This window comes from Amphiura filiformis, chromosome 11 (assembly GCF_039555335.1).
Source record: "Amphiura filiformis chromosome 11, Afil_fr2py, whole genome shotgun sequence".
NCBI classification, from domain to species: domain Eukaryota; kingdom Metazoa; phylum Echinodermata; class Ophiuroidea; order Amphilepidida; family Amphiuridae; genus Amphiura; species Amphiura filiformis.
Window position 1 is genome coordinate 44,829,711 of NC_092638.1, and position 14,311 is coordinate 44,844,021.

The 14,311-nt window shown below is 37.3% G+C and overlaps 1 long non-coding RNA gene across 1 annotated transcript; it reads right to left on the reverse strand.

The window, feature by feature from the left end:
- Positions 1–7,096: 7,096 nt before the first annotated feature.
- LOC140164884 (uncharacterized) lies at positions 7,097–12,133 on the reverse strand. The gene is made up of 4 exons (XR_011860602.1): positions 11,981–12,133; positions 9,884–9,987; positions 9,131–9,205; positions 7,097–8,626 (listed from the first exon to the last, which is right to left on the reverse strand). It is a non-coding gene; the product is annotated as an uncharacterized lncRNA (long non-coding RNA).
- Between the last annotated feature and the right edge of the window lie 2,178 nt (positions 12,134–14,311).

The following is a 14,311-nucleotide window of genomic DNA, read 5'->3' on the forward strand; positions in this document are numbered from 1 at the left end:
CTTCTTTTTGATGACATGCGTCATTTATTTAGGCCAATATACAATCAGAACCGACATTTCACATTTCATTAGTCCGAATATAGAGAGAGTTATATTGTATTGGCTATATATGCACTAGTTCGACTCTGAAAAGAACAATCGTTATTAATATACAGTAGTATCATTATTTTGTTTTCCAAAGGCTACGCAAAAGCCTGTACAGATATATATCTACTTTTGTTTATTCAACTGTACAATTTGAAGAATCTCGGTGAAATAAATCGAGTACCACAGTAAAATGGGAAATTGAGCTTACCCATAAGTAAAATGAATATTTGATTTCCTGTCTTAAACTGTCGAAAATGTTGGCGAGTACCAAGCCCTCATGTGGATAAAAAATAGAAGTGCAATAAATCAACCTTGGCCGCTTTCTGTCTTTCGGTAATCCTCTGATGATATCATAGGAATCTCAGATGGCAGTATCATATAGTTTCCTATTATATGTATTGAAAGAATTGTTTCTTCAAAATCGTTTATTGAATTTATATTGGCTCATCTTATCGTACGATGAACTATGTGTGTATTCAATACCAAGTTTTACACACAGCTTAGCTAACCTTTTAATAATAATGAGGAATAAACAAGTGCACTCAGTGACAAATGCGTGACAGTTTCAACACAATAAAGCACATGCAGGGATAAAAGATTTGAATGGATGCTCCTATCTTGGCGACTAATTATTGCTTTGAATTGTTTGAGGTTTATGATGTGCAAGAAATTTATTCTTTACCTCGAGTAGAGCAGGATTTGAACCTGGACCCTTGGTACCTAGAGCAGCACTGAGCTATTAATGAAGCTAAAGGGCTATATAGGTTACATGTAGTATATTATAAACCCAAGGTTCCAAATCAATCTCTCCCGATTCTCTAGTCTAGCGAATTAATCATAGCTCATCACATTTGGCACAGTGGTAGAGTTTAGTAAGTTAAACATTTTAGGCTAGTGAGATATTAAAATGTCATCCCCTATCGGTGCACAGCTCCCTCTTGAGTTTTGAGTTTACATGTTATCCATATAAAGCGAGTGTACAATGATTAAATTACACCAAATTTGGCACAGTAGTAGAGTTTAGTAGGCTGAACATTTTAGGCTAGTGACACATACAAATACGCCCCTATTAGTGTACAGCGCCCTCTATAGTTTTGATTAACTGTGTTTACATATTATCCGATATAAAGCGAGTGTACAATCACTAAATTGAACAGTGGTAGAGATTAGTAAGCTGTACATTTAAAGCTGTGGAAACATACAAATTACGTTCCTATTGGTACACAGCGCCCTCTATAGTTTTGATGAACCTAGTTTACATTTTATCTAATTTAAAGCGAGTGTACAATGGGTAAATTGCACCAAATTTGATACAGTGATTGTATTTGGTGTGCTTAATATTTTAGGCCGAAGCACATCTAATATAACACCCTCTTTTGGCTTATAATGCCCTCTATTAACCTACTGAAATTGGTATATACGGTATCAAGTAAAAACAAGGTATATTATTACATTCGACCTTTCGGTAAATCCCATAAGCCTATGTACCAAATTTGGATTAACCTTTTCGGTAAATCCCATAAGCCTTTGCGTGTACACCTGAGAACTCGTCATTTTACGTCACACCGACTTGCAATATGCAGTAACGATGTTTGATAAACGATGTGCGCAGATCGGCGTAACGTAAAATGACGAGTTATCAGGTGTACTCGCAAAGGCTTATGGGATTCACCGAAAAGGTAAAACAAAGTTATTGCAAATGGATGAATACACATTACAATGTAACAATTGTTATTTTGATGCAAACATGTCAATTTTAATTGCAGTAATTGGAACAAACTACCTAAAATTGGCGTATTTCAAAAACAATACAATACATAAAATAAAACAATAGAATACAAAATAATTCAAAATATATAGGAAATATATGACTTTTATCACTTTTTCACCAACCTTTCAATTCTAAAACTTGTAACGAAGGAAGATCCGGTTTTAATAAAATTTGATGCAAAAGAAAGATTACATTTTAAGCATTATTTTAAATCAATAATCTCATTTTGTCATTTGAAAACATATTCAACTATATATTCCCCCTTTAAAAAAAATGTACATGTATAGTGTGGGATATCTTCGACCTATCATTTTTTGAGTTTTCCTACATAACTAATTTTTCAGGTGAACACCCTTTTTATTTATCCTCTATCTTAATACAGTTGATGGGCAAATCACATCAATCTTAGCAGTTAATCATTTATCATGCCTCTCCTTCACCATGGAATGAGGGCAACCTTTTTATTTTATTAATAACGCTCCCAGAAAAGTGTTTGTTACTTGTACATGCAGAAAGAGGAAAAAGTTTAAGTTTTGAATACCTATTGGTATTGTTTCGGTATTGTTTATTAAGAAGATAATCAAAAGGCCAATACCAGATGAAATTGGTAAGCCTTAAGGTTTTGTTTGATTTTCTAATTTAATTTCGAGCAGGGCTTTAGATTAACCAAGAATTTACTTTAGGGAAGCTAAACTCGTAATCTAAATTTACAGTGAAAACCGATAATTGGCTTTTTAATAAAAACACATAATTAAAGTAGTCGATTTGACATGAAAACAACTATTAAAGCAAAATCGATTAACAATTCAACAGTAATTAAATCATGTTACTCTTTTTTAATGGGGGCGTATGTGCAACATGTTATTCGGCACTTACAGAATTCTCCCCAGGATTTGGGAATTTTCCGTTTTTATACTTCTGCTTATTTCCAATTTTGAGAAATCAGGTAATTTTTTATCAATTTAGATATAAGCACTTTTCAATCTCTACATGAATTTCAGTTTATCTTTTGAGTAAAAGAACACAGAATTAGCCTAGTCTTCTTTTGAAGGAATGTGCAGCTTTATTGAGGAAGCTTATTAATATTAAGTTAAATGGGCACAAATGATAATTAAGCCAATTAAGTAATGATAAAAACTTTTGACTTATAAATTTCCACAACATTTTCTTTATATTTCACATTTCAAACAATGCAGTTAAACTCCTGGTTTTAAAACTTATGCATAGACCAATAATTGTTTCGTATAACCGGTCTGATATGGCTCACCGTATAGGGCTTTTGGCGACTAATAGCTCTTCTGTGCTTTATGTTGTACTTTAGGGCTTGTAGATGAGTCAATTTAAGTACCAAAATGGGCGCACCTAGACAAAAATGGAACACCAATGTTTTTGCTTGTTAGTTACTCTAAACACCCTCCTGAACAACATATCCAAATAGGGCAAAAAAAGGGCACAGGGAAAAAATATTAATTTGCATAATTCCAAAATGGCCGCTAATGCAGGCCTCAAATTTCAAAATTGGGGGAATACTTTGAGTGAAATCGGGGCATTTTTTATTTTTTACCCCTGTACATATTGATGGAGACCAAAATTTGACATTTGACCTTTATGCCTATAACTCAAGAACTCTACATCGGAGGGCAAACTATACTTTTTCTGAATCCTAATAATGAGATCAATACAATGATTTTTGAACACAAGTTTGAAATTGAAGGCATGCATTAGCAGCCATTTTGGAAATATGCAAATTAACATTTTCCCCTGTGCCCTTTTTTGCCATTTTTGGACATGTTGTTAAGGAAGGTAATTAGAGTCACTAGCAAGCAAAAGCATTGGTGTTCCATTTTTATCTAGCTCATACGTAAATTAACAGTCGTATATTGAAATGTCAAAGCCCAAGGATTTTCAGTAATGTTCTTCAATATTTCCTTAGTAATGTACTAGTGTAGCAAAGTACATGGTGCAAAAGCTTGGCTAGGTCTCAATTGGAGGCCAATTATACCAAAAACGAGTTAAAAAAAGTTATTGAGAACCATGGCAACCCTCTTTGATGAAACTATAACAGGTTGATTTATGGATCCTATTTTTTCTTAACTCTCATGTGCCATAGTTTGAAGTGATTTGAAGCTAGTCATCTTGTCCTGACGTTCTCAAACTTTTATAATCTACACCTGTTTTTTATGTTCCCCCTCCCCCTCCCCAATATCACTCTGTTATGTACTAGTGTAGCTAGTCAGGTTTGCTTGATTAATATTAGACTCAGTATAAACAGGAAAGTGAGAGTAGAACTCACTTACCACAGCGGCTTTCGTGGTCAGGCCAAGCGTTTTTTAAAATGCGTAAAAAACAACTAATGCTATCTTTTTGAAATAGCCGAGTGGGCGGGTTTTCGCTGAAATATATGTTTAACGGAATATATGAATACTAACTGCACAACATGTATAACGATTCGTGATACCCAATTGTGGTACAGTTGGTGTTGTTTAGGAGGCGGAGAATTTTATTTCAATTTTATATACGTCAAAATATTTTTTGAATTACGTGAAAATGAACGATCAAAAATGATGAAAAATCTATGAAATTTTTACATAGAACTCCGATAAAGATTACTGCATCGTTTTTATGATAATCAAATCTTCCATTTTCTAAAATCATCTTGGGGGTCTATGCGATAATCGTGAATAAACTGGGGGAACCCAACGTCTATACCCCGGGGACTATAGGCCTACAAGAAAATGGCAGGCTCCCTATACATTGCACGGACCGATATACCATGCACGATGCAGTTAAAATCGATATTGTATTGTGCGCAATCGATATTGTATTGTACACGTATTATTTCTATTCTATACTTGATAAATGTTGGAGTTGCCTATAGCCTATGGCCGGTATTCACAAAAGGAGACTAACTTTAGTCCTGGATTATCGCTAGTCCGGGACTAGTTAGTCCTGGTCTAAGGATGATCCACGGACCAGGACTAATTGGTATTCACAAAAGCTGGACTAACAAGTCCAGGCCTAACTCGCGATCTGAAAGTTAATCCGCGGACTAACTTTTCAGATTGCGCGTTAGGCCTGGACTAACGCGAGATCTAAAGGTCAATCCACGGACTAATTGAACTGCACATGCGCAACAGCGTCGTCAGAGGCCGCACATCATCGATCGCGTTTTTTTTTATGGTAGCTCGATAAGGATGTAACAAGAAATCAATCTTGAAACACCCTGTTTACTGTTATACATTAATACATATAAGTATTATTTTTATGTATGTGTTTATATTTATTTATGTGTTTTCTTTCTTTATAGGCTATTTAAAAAAAAATTTAAAGTAGGCCAACGGGATTTTGAAAGAACGGCTGCCAAAACAAATAGTTACATTAAACAAGTAAAGGTAGGCCCTGCGTTTATACAGTAGGCCTATTTAGTAGCATGGATAGTAATAGTAGGCTTTGTATAGCGTATATAGGCCCCCTATATAGCGTATATAAAAGTGAAGGGCGGAGGGCAGTAACAGAGGAGTTATTGCCAGAAAGAGCGGATCCAGGTTTGACAAATTTTACCTGCTCGTGCTTCGCTCACCCCAATTTTCACGGCAAATTCGACTATAGGGCCTACTGGCAATTCTGAGATGAGCTCGAGGGATATGATCGATCGGAGTTGTAAAATTTTGCAACAGTTTTATCAAAATTGCCTGGTCAAAGTGAAAACATTCACCTTTTTGAATATTTTGTGAACATTTCAGAGCAAAAACACCTTTTAAATCGATTTCGCGAAACCCTCGAATGCTTTTTTGGACAGGAACACGTAGGGCCTACAACTAGTCCCGAAACCGAGTTAAAATAAGCATTTCGAGCAATATTGCGTGCATGATAAATAATTGGATATACATTATGCACATTTATTTTACTTGATTTAGACGAAGAACACCTTTTGCACCATTCTGAGAATTTGTTTTGAAAAATGAAACTTTTTTGTGCGTCCCAGAAATCATCCCATATTTTACAAAATTTCCGACGAGCATTAATAACGGCAGATAATCATACACGGGAGTACAGGGACCGTGGGAACTGGATTCGCTCCTGGTTATTGCCCGTAATGTAATAGTCTACTGCAGGCAGTGCCGCCGACAAGGAGGGTTAGGGGGGGTGTTACCGGGCCCGGGGTCCTAGGGGGCCCCGTAAAAAATAAAGAAAGCATACCTTAATGGGTCCATAAAAGCAAATAAAAGATACCTCAGGGGGGCCGTAAAAAGGGCCCGTGCGATCATTTTATCCCCGGACCCGTACCGGTAATGGCTCTCGGCGGCACTGACTGCAGGAAGAAAAGGGCCTTCTCGTGGTTTGAAGATCCCAAGGGGAGCGTATATTGCAGTCAAGCGGCTCTTGGCCCTTACCCCATCTCCCCTCCACCTGCTCATCAAATTTTCAATAGACATACAAGTGGAATGTCTACATTTAACCGGGACATTTAAAAAACTATTATTTTCTGGTTGTGCAATAATTATGTGCTCTGGGGGGAGGGTAACATGGGGGGGGGGGTGATATTTTGGTCAGCTGAAAGGGGGCACAAGCTATTTTTGGCAAGACATAAGGGGAAGAGGAAAGCGAGTTTTGCCACACATTCATGGGGCACCTTTTTTTAATAAAACGCTGATAAAACGCTGTAAAAAGTCTTAGGAAAACAGTACGAAAACGCTTAAATATGCCAATTCCAAATATTTGGCATATGCATTGGGGGGATTTTGGCAGAGCGCGGGGCGGTTATTTCTTGATCTGCCATTTGGAAATCCCCCGGCTCAGAATTATTGCATAGCCCGGCTAAGGACAAAATTCAAAGTAGGCCCCTAACCATCATCATGAAAACTTATTGCCAGCCCTGCCTTAATTAAATAATAAGATGTGTAACAAAATACCATTGCATATAAACATGATAAACAACGGCTTAGAACCAGAACTGCGTATGTCCAAAATAGATGTTTTGTTTTGCAATGATGAGTTCAAAAACTTTCTGATAAATAGAATTTCAGCAAAAAAAAGTTGTTTTGAAATATAGGGACAGAACACTTCTGTCAATTTTGTCATACGTCAAATAACGACTTCTGGTTAGTCCCCTCGGTAATATTCATAAAGGTGAAATATATTAAATTAATATTATGTTACCCAACTTACCAAAATTCAAATGACCATAAACACACACCCACACATAAGTTATTATGGTTTTCATTTTTTCTCTTAATTTTTTATTATTATTTTTTCTCTGTTTTTAACATGTTTACCAGGAACATCAATATCTTAAATTTTACAGGAATGTCTCTAAGTATCGATTTTGCTGATGATAATATTAGTATCAATATAAGGTCACTGTGGGGCCAAAACTTAAAAATAGTCCCATCATGTTGTTATGTATCTCAAATTGTTCCACTCATCACAGGGAATAAAAAAGTCAATGGTCATATTCTTCTTAGTTCAGGAGTTATAAGGTCAAATTACTCCCTTGGGGACCGTTCACAAACACTTGTAAGGGGGGGGGGGGGGCTGATGCAAAAAGGGGGGCCCTGAAATTTTTGGACCCTCCTAAGGGGGGGCCCTGAAAAAAATGACCACAAATTTTCCTGGAAAAATTGAGTTATATGCTTTTCTATGGGGTTGACCCATAATTTTCATGTCAAAAAGGGGGCCCTGAAATTTTCGAGGTCTGTAAAGGGGGGCCCCGAAAAATTTTCGCGATAATTTTTTTTTTGCATCAGGCCCCCCCCCCCTTACAAGTGTTTGTGAACGGTAACGGTCCCTTATTATACGAAATCTCAAACATATACTTAATTCACAATTTTGGTACAAATTTTCATAGTCATGTCCCCGTTCAGAGTTTATGCAGTTATACATTTCTCAAACGAATTGTTTTCCTATACTATTTTGTTTGCCCAGAGGAGTATTTTGAGACAAGTTGTGATTAAATCGGTGCACTTTGAAAATTTGGCGACTGTGCATGTGATATTTGACCTTTGACCTATTTTACTCTATAACTCCTGAACTAACCATTAGTTCAGAATGACAGTTGCCTTTTTTTTATTCCAAGCAATGAGAGGAACAAACAATTTGAGGGATGGATTGCAACATGATATAACAAATTTGAATTTTGGCCCCATGACCCTTCGACCCCTCATGGGAAGCACAGGGGCATAAAAATGGAGAACCAATTCTAGTCTTATCAGTTGAGGCATAAGGATGCAAAAAAACATTGGTTCCACTAATCATAATGTAGCAAAACTAGATCCCAAATATTTATTACCCAATAGCGCCCTGTACTACCATGGCGAAAACAGACAAAATGTTCACTGAGTAACTACACTGCATTTTGGGCAGCTAAAGAATAATAAACAAATGTCAACAAGAAAAGAGGTTACGGTTATCTGCTTTGGCTTAATAAATAACAAGATCAATAATAACAACTTCAAACTTTAAACTGCCACCATAGAAAGTTGCATTAAAATATACAAATTCAAATTGTATTAATAATTAAATAACAAACATTTTTCACGCACTTGAAATGAAGAGGCATGATTATGCTGATTTACTGGAATGGTCCAGAAAAATGTTCACTGCAACTTTGCAATCTATATCAAATTTAGTGGTTCTTTAACATTTTATGTATCATTTGCATGTACATTGATTTCCTTTAAAAACATTCACAGAAGAGATCTTGCACAAACATCTTTAGTCATCCAACTGGAGGTGTCAAATATTACTACTCATCATGCTTGAAGATACCTGTAACAGGAAAGAAAGAAATAGAGTAGTTAAAAACTCATAATATTGGGGCTCTTTCTAAACAGGACAAATTTCAGGCCCAAAATTTCACTGACATTATGATAAATATATGAGTTTTCTTCTGGTACCAAATCTCTATTTTGATAGGATAAAGTGGGAGGAAATGAGGCTGTCAATCTGGCTATGTACACCCCTTTAAATAAAGTGAGTCATCACTTGGGATTTTGAGAATAAACCTGAAGTTGGAGTCATTTGGGATTTAAAACTTGAGTCAAGTGACAAATCCCAAAATGACGAGCCGAGTCCAAGTTGAGTCGTTACAAGTCTCGGGAAATTACAACATGTTACAATGTGATTGTAGGTTTCAATTCATGTAAATTTCCAGTTTTCTCAAAACTTACTATGAAATTGAAAGAATTTACATCTCATTAAAATATCAAAATTTTATGGATTTTATGGTTCTTACAAGTAACATTGATATTAAACATGTTAAAAGAAACTCACCATTTATAGATTTATGCTAAGGCTGTAATTTCTTGCTTTCTGTTCAACCAATGTCTCACGGCACATCTGAAACAACTGAAAACAAAATAGCAACATTTTAGAAATAGGTATCATCTTCAAACATTTTGAACACAAAATTAACATTTTTCCTGTGATGAAAACCAAGTTTCAAACAGTTTGTCATGAAATTTAACTTGGAATTCAGACATGTTATTATAAAAGTTTATAACCAAATAACCAGTATATCATCATGGTACTACCAAGCTCAATTTTAAATATTGGGCTAAGCCATTGGGCAAAGTCCACACACCACCTGTTGAAGATTTAGACATATCTTCCACAGGGGGAGTATGAATTTCAAATGGAATTAGCACATTAACCAACACTATTTGACACTCACTCTCCTTCTATGGAAGATTCATACTGACTCAAATGGAATTCAAATGGAGCTGCCTAATGTGTTCATTCCATTTGAAAATCTTCCACAGGGCAGTGTGGATTTTAAATGGAATAGCCCAATATTACTGTGGGTGGGGTGTGCATGCTCACAGGTGATGTTGAAAAGGTGACTATGCTGGTATGGGGTGGGCATTTGGAGTGGGGTGTGGCTTAGTGTACAGTGGACTGTGCATGAGTCTATGTTGGTTTCAAATCATGCAAATTTCCAGATTTCTCAAAATTTAAAGAATTGACATCCTTTTATCATGTTTCCATTGTTCTTACATTGTATTAAACATGTTAAAAAAGACTCACCATTTATAGATTTAGGTTATGGCTCAGGCCGTAATTTCCAGTTTTCAGTGCAACCAAACCAATGTAGCTTTCAGTACAACCAATGTCTTACACCTCAGAAACAACTGAAAACAAAAAAATAAAATAGATACCATCAAATATTTGAACATTTGTCCTATCATGAAAACTTACTTGGTAGCACTAGCAAGTTTTATACTGTTTTTCCATGAAATTGAACTTGTAATTGAGACATTTTGTTATTGTAAGTTGAAATAAACCAAATTACCAGTAATATTGGGCTAAGCCATTTAAAGTCCACACTCCCCCTGTAAAAGATTTTGAAAAATTGAAACTCGCACTCCCTCAGATGATGAATCTTTATCAGAGGGTGTATGGAATTCAATGGAGCTGCCTAATGCACACATTCTATTTAAAATTCATATTCTCCTTGTCAGTGGCGGCGCTTGTTGTGGGTATGCACTCGAAGTTATTGTGGGTATACACTTGCGTGCGCAAAGTTATTGTGGGTACGCACTCGTGTGCGCAAGTGTACATGCGAGTATGTACAAGCGTGTGTGAGCGTAATTACACACGAACCGCATATTTGGCCATTTTAACCTCAAAAGTGCAAATTTGTGCGCGCTTTGTGCGAATTTATTCCACCAAATATGCTAGATTCACTATACTTCAAGAAATTTGAATATGCCACTACGAAATCCAGCAGAATCTTCAGCGGTCTGAGATTTGGCACTGTTTTAGCATAAACAAGGTTCTGATTGGCCAAATCAATCATTTAATACATCAACACCTCATTCACCGGTCAAGCAAGGTAACAAGTCATGACCGGTAGTCTATCTTGTGCGCAATCTTAATCCCGCTGGATGTTTACACACACGTAGAAGGGCGATTTGTGCATACGCTGGTGACTAAACCGCGTGAATGCATTGATTCGAGTCTGCCACCACTAAATCCAACATGGCATAACCATACACTTGAGATGAAACACAGTATAGTTCTCTTTACGGGAACTTGAGATAATCAGCAAGAGCACTCGGACACTGCTGAAGGCAGCTAGCTGTTTCGCATGTGCATCTGGGAGCTAGGACCACTTTCTGTGCACCCCCACAGGACCAAACCAAACCAACTTTTTTAGGTTCCTGAGATGACCCCAAAACATAATCAGGATGTTCCCAAAAATATAAACTGGCCCCAAGGGGGTAAAAGGCCAATGACAAGCCTTGATTGTGTTCTTTTGTCTGCAATGCCACGCCGCTCAGCGGCAAGCTGCATGGTAGTATGAAACCAGCATAAGCGTTGGATCGCGGCGATCAGAAGGACATCCCTAAAGTCCGATTCAGACTCCACAACACATCGCAGCATGATGCTATGCAGATGCTTTTAAACCATTGCGGCATCACACAATGAAATAAAATGCCGACAACAAGAGCTACCAATCACAGAAGCGTGACGGCATCGCGTAGGCGTGTGCATTGCCATAACGCGCAGCTTATACACGCACACGCGCTCAGAAGTCATTGTTGCGCGTCCGGAGTCATTGTGAGTTATTAATGACCTCGCAATTAGTGCGCGGTCAGGCAATCAATTTCTTTTGATTGGATTACAGGCTTCGCGTATGAATTTCTAGCAGCCAATCACAAGCATGCATGCATGCAGCATGGCCACGATATCGCAGCGCAATGCGAAGAAAGTTCAACTTTCATCCCCGACAAAATTTCCACCACATGATGAGAATTTTCACCGTCGAGCATGCAAGCTTGTAAAAACCTGGCTGCTCAGATTTCATAGAACTAGAAGTATCGCAGCATCAGCGATGTCATCGCACCGCACTGCGACATGGATGGAGTCTAAATCAGACTGTACCCTAGTTTGCTATTGCTAGTTAACCTAACCATGTTATGATGTCCTTCTGATCGCCGTGATCCAGTGTTTACCTTTACTTGTTTATACATGTATTATGTAGGCTAGCATTTCAGATACATGTATTATGTAGGCTAGCATTTCAGTATGGCAAATACATCAGGACATATACCTACGTACATGCGTAAGCTTACGTGGCATGAAAATTTAAGGTTGAAAATAGCTCTGGTTACGGCATACCTGGCTACTAATTCACGTCTATGCTTCATTACTTTGCAGACCACAGTCTCCGTTAAATCTTACACGAACGAAAATATACAAAATGCATTTTTAGATGGAAAAATTGGGCATTTTTACCCGAGTAATGTGGCGGTAGGTATGTCAAAATTCCAATTAATTACGGGCATTAATAAAGCACTTCCGGGAACTGTTGATGGGCGGGGCGTTACTAATTTACATGTTAATGATGTTTCGTCACAGATGATGTCCTTTAATGTTTTAATTCGTTTTTTAAAATAAAAAAATGAACAAATAATCACAATACTCACCGGAAATTTCAGCCTTTCTTGTAGTTTCGCGGCCCGATTCCCGGTTTGGTGAACGAAACTCGGCCTATAAACTTATTTACGTAGGTTCCAAGGTGACCTTTCATAACATTTACAAAGCTGCTGTAAGTTTTAAAGTTCTGATCACTTTGTTTGCCCCTGACAGTATTTTTATTCAACAAAATGCTTAAAAAAGTGCCCAAAACTGCTATTTCACAGCCACCGGTCACCGCTTAGTCCACAAGTTAAACCTGCCCTCTCAGTGGACTAAATTTGGTGCCGTTTTTGCATCATTTTAGTCCAGGACTAAGCCTAGTCCACTTTTGTGAATACCAAATAACTTTAGTCCTGGACTAAACCTCCGATTTAGTCCAGGACTAAAGTTAGTCTCCTTTTGTGAATACCGGCCTATATGTTTAACATTCAAGTTGGCTACCAACAAGTCGTTTTTAAATTTCATATTTGGGAAATGGGAGTGGCAGAATTTAAGTATGGCGTGGAGAGGAGTGTCGCTTACCTGGCAAAAATCATACCTAATTACTTCCCATGACATAGACTATGCCATAGTCGAATTTTATTAAAAATATGTTATTATTATTAGTCATGATGAACCCATTTCGTTGAACTCAAAATTATACTGATGTTTTTAAAATTAAAGTATTCAATAGTAAAATGGTCATAAAGAGTTAAAAATATCAGATAATTAGTGACAATAAAAGTAACTGAATGCAACATTATCTTGCATAATTATAATGGCTCACTTTAATACTGAACAATTCTGATTTTGGAATCTACCAGTTTATTGATAGCGAACCCCGAAAATCCGACTATGGACTTTGAATTTTAAGCAGAACTTTACCCGGGACTTTGCTCTCTAAAAACACACAGTCAAGCATACTTGTTTATCAGTCCATTAACCACAAGTACTAAGCATGGTATAGTACAAGACGCGCCAGATGTTTGATGAGAGATTAACTTTCGCGTCAACACAAAAGCGCCGCAAATACCACAGATAGTTGTGTACGGTGTAGTTAATGGTAATGGCGCGGGCCCGGAAGATTTAAACAATAGCGAGATATGGGCGACCAATCACAAGGCAGATCCATTTAAAGATGCATTACATCATGGCCAATCTCCATAGAGTCCCGTGTTAAAAATCTTAACCGCAAGGCAAAGTCAGTAGTCCACTTGGGAAGCTAACAAACAGTGGGAGTGCGGTGACTGAAAAGATCAGATACAGATGTGAAAATCTATCAGTTGCACACAAATCAATATAAATCAGAGTTTTATGCTTAAATGTAATGGCCAGAGTATGCAAAATGGGCAAGTGGACTACGGAGAAGTCTACCCATGACAGGACTAGTATTAAATTTCAACCTTTTGATGATAACAGGTGTAACTTTATAACGTCATATCATGGTAGGTATTATAGAAGGAGGTTCCACAGAAAAATCCTAATCCACTCAATAGGGTTAAGCCGATTACGCTATTCAACGCGAGTCATCACTTGAATGGATTTAATCAGTGCAGTCCCTCAAACACGGCCTTTGATGTTTATGATCGTTATGCGACAATATCGATCATCTATTTTAAAATTTAATTTAAACAGACCCCCCAGGTGACCCGTACCGGAAATGGGTGGTATTAGTGCCCTTTTGCATCGGTCACATGATCTTCGATTGCGTCATTGTGTTTCCGAGTTCAAGTTGATATACTAGCGAAAACCCGATCGAATTCCCTCATTTCCTTCCAAAGTTACGGTGAATTTATGTATTTTTTCTGATCATGATTAGTAATACTGGCTGGTGTCTGCGGGACTTTTAAACCAGTGGAAATGATTTGGAAAGGTTTTCCAAGACTGGCAATGTTGTTTCTATGATCCGCCAAGCTTGGCCATAAGAAATATTGGCGTTATAAAATTACCGGAAGTAAATTGTTTTCCTTTGTTTATGGTCACGGTCACAATGCTGTGTGGGTAAAAATGACGTCATTCTGCTTAGAAGTCGCGATAACGGTGGTTCATAAC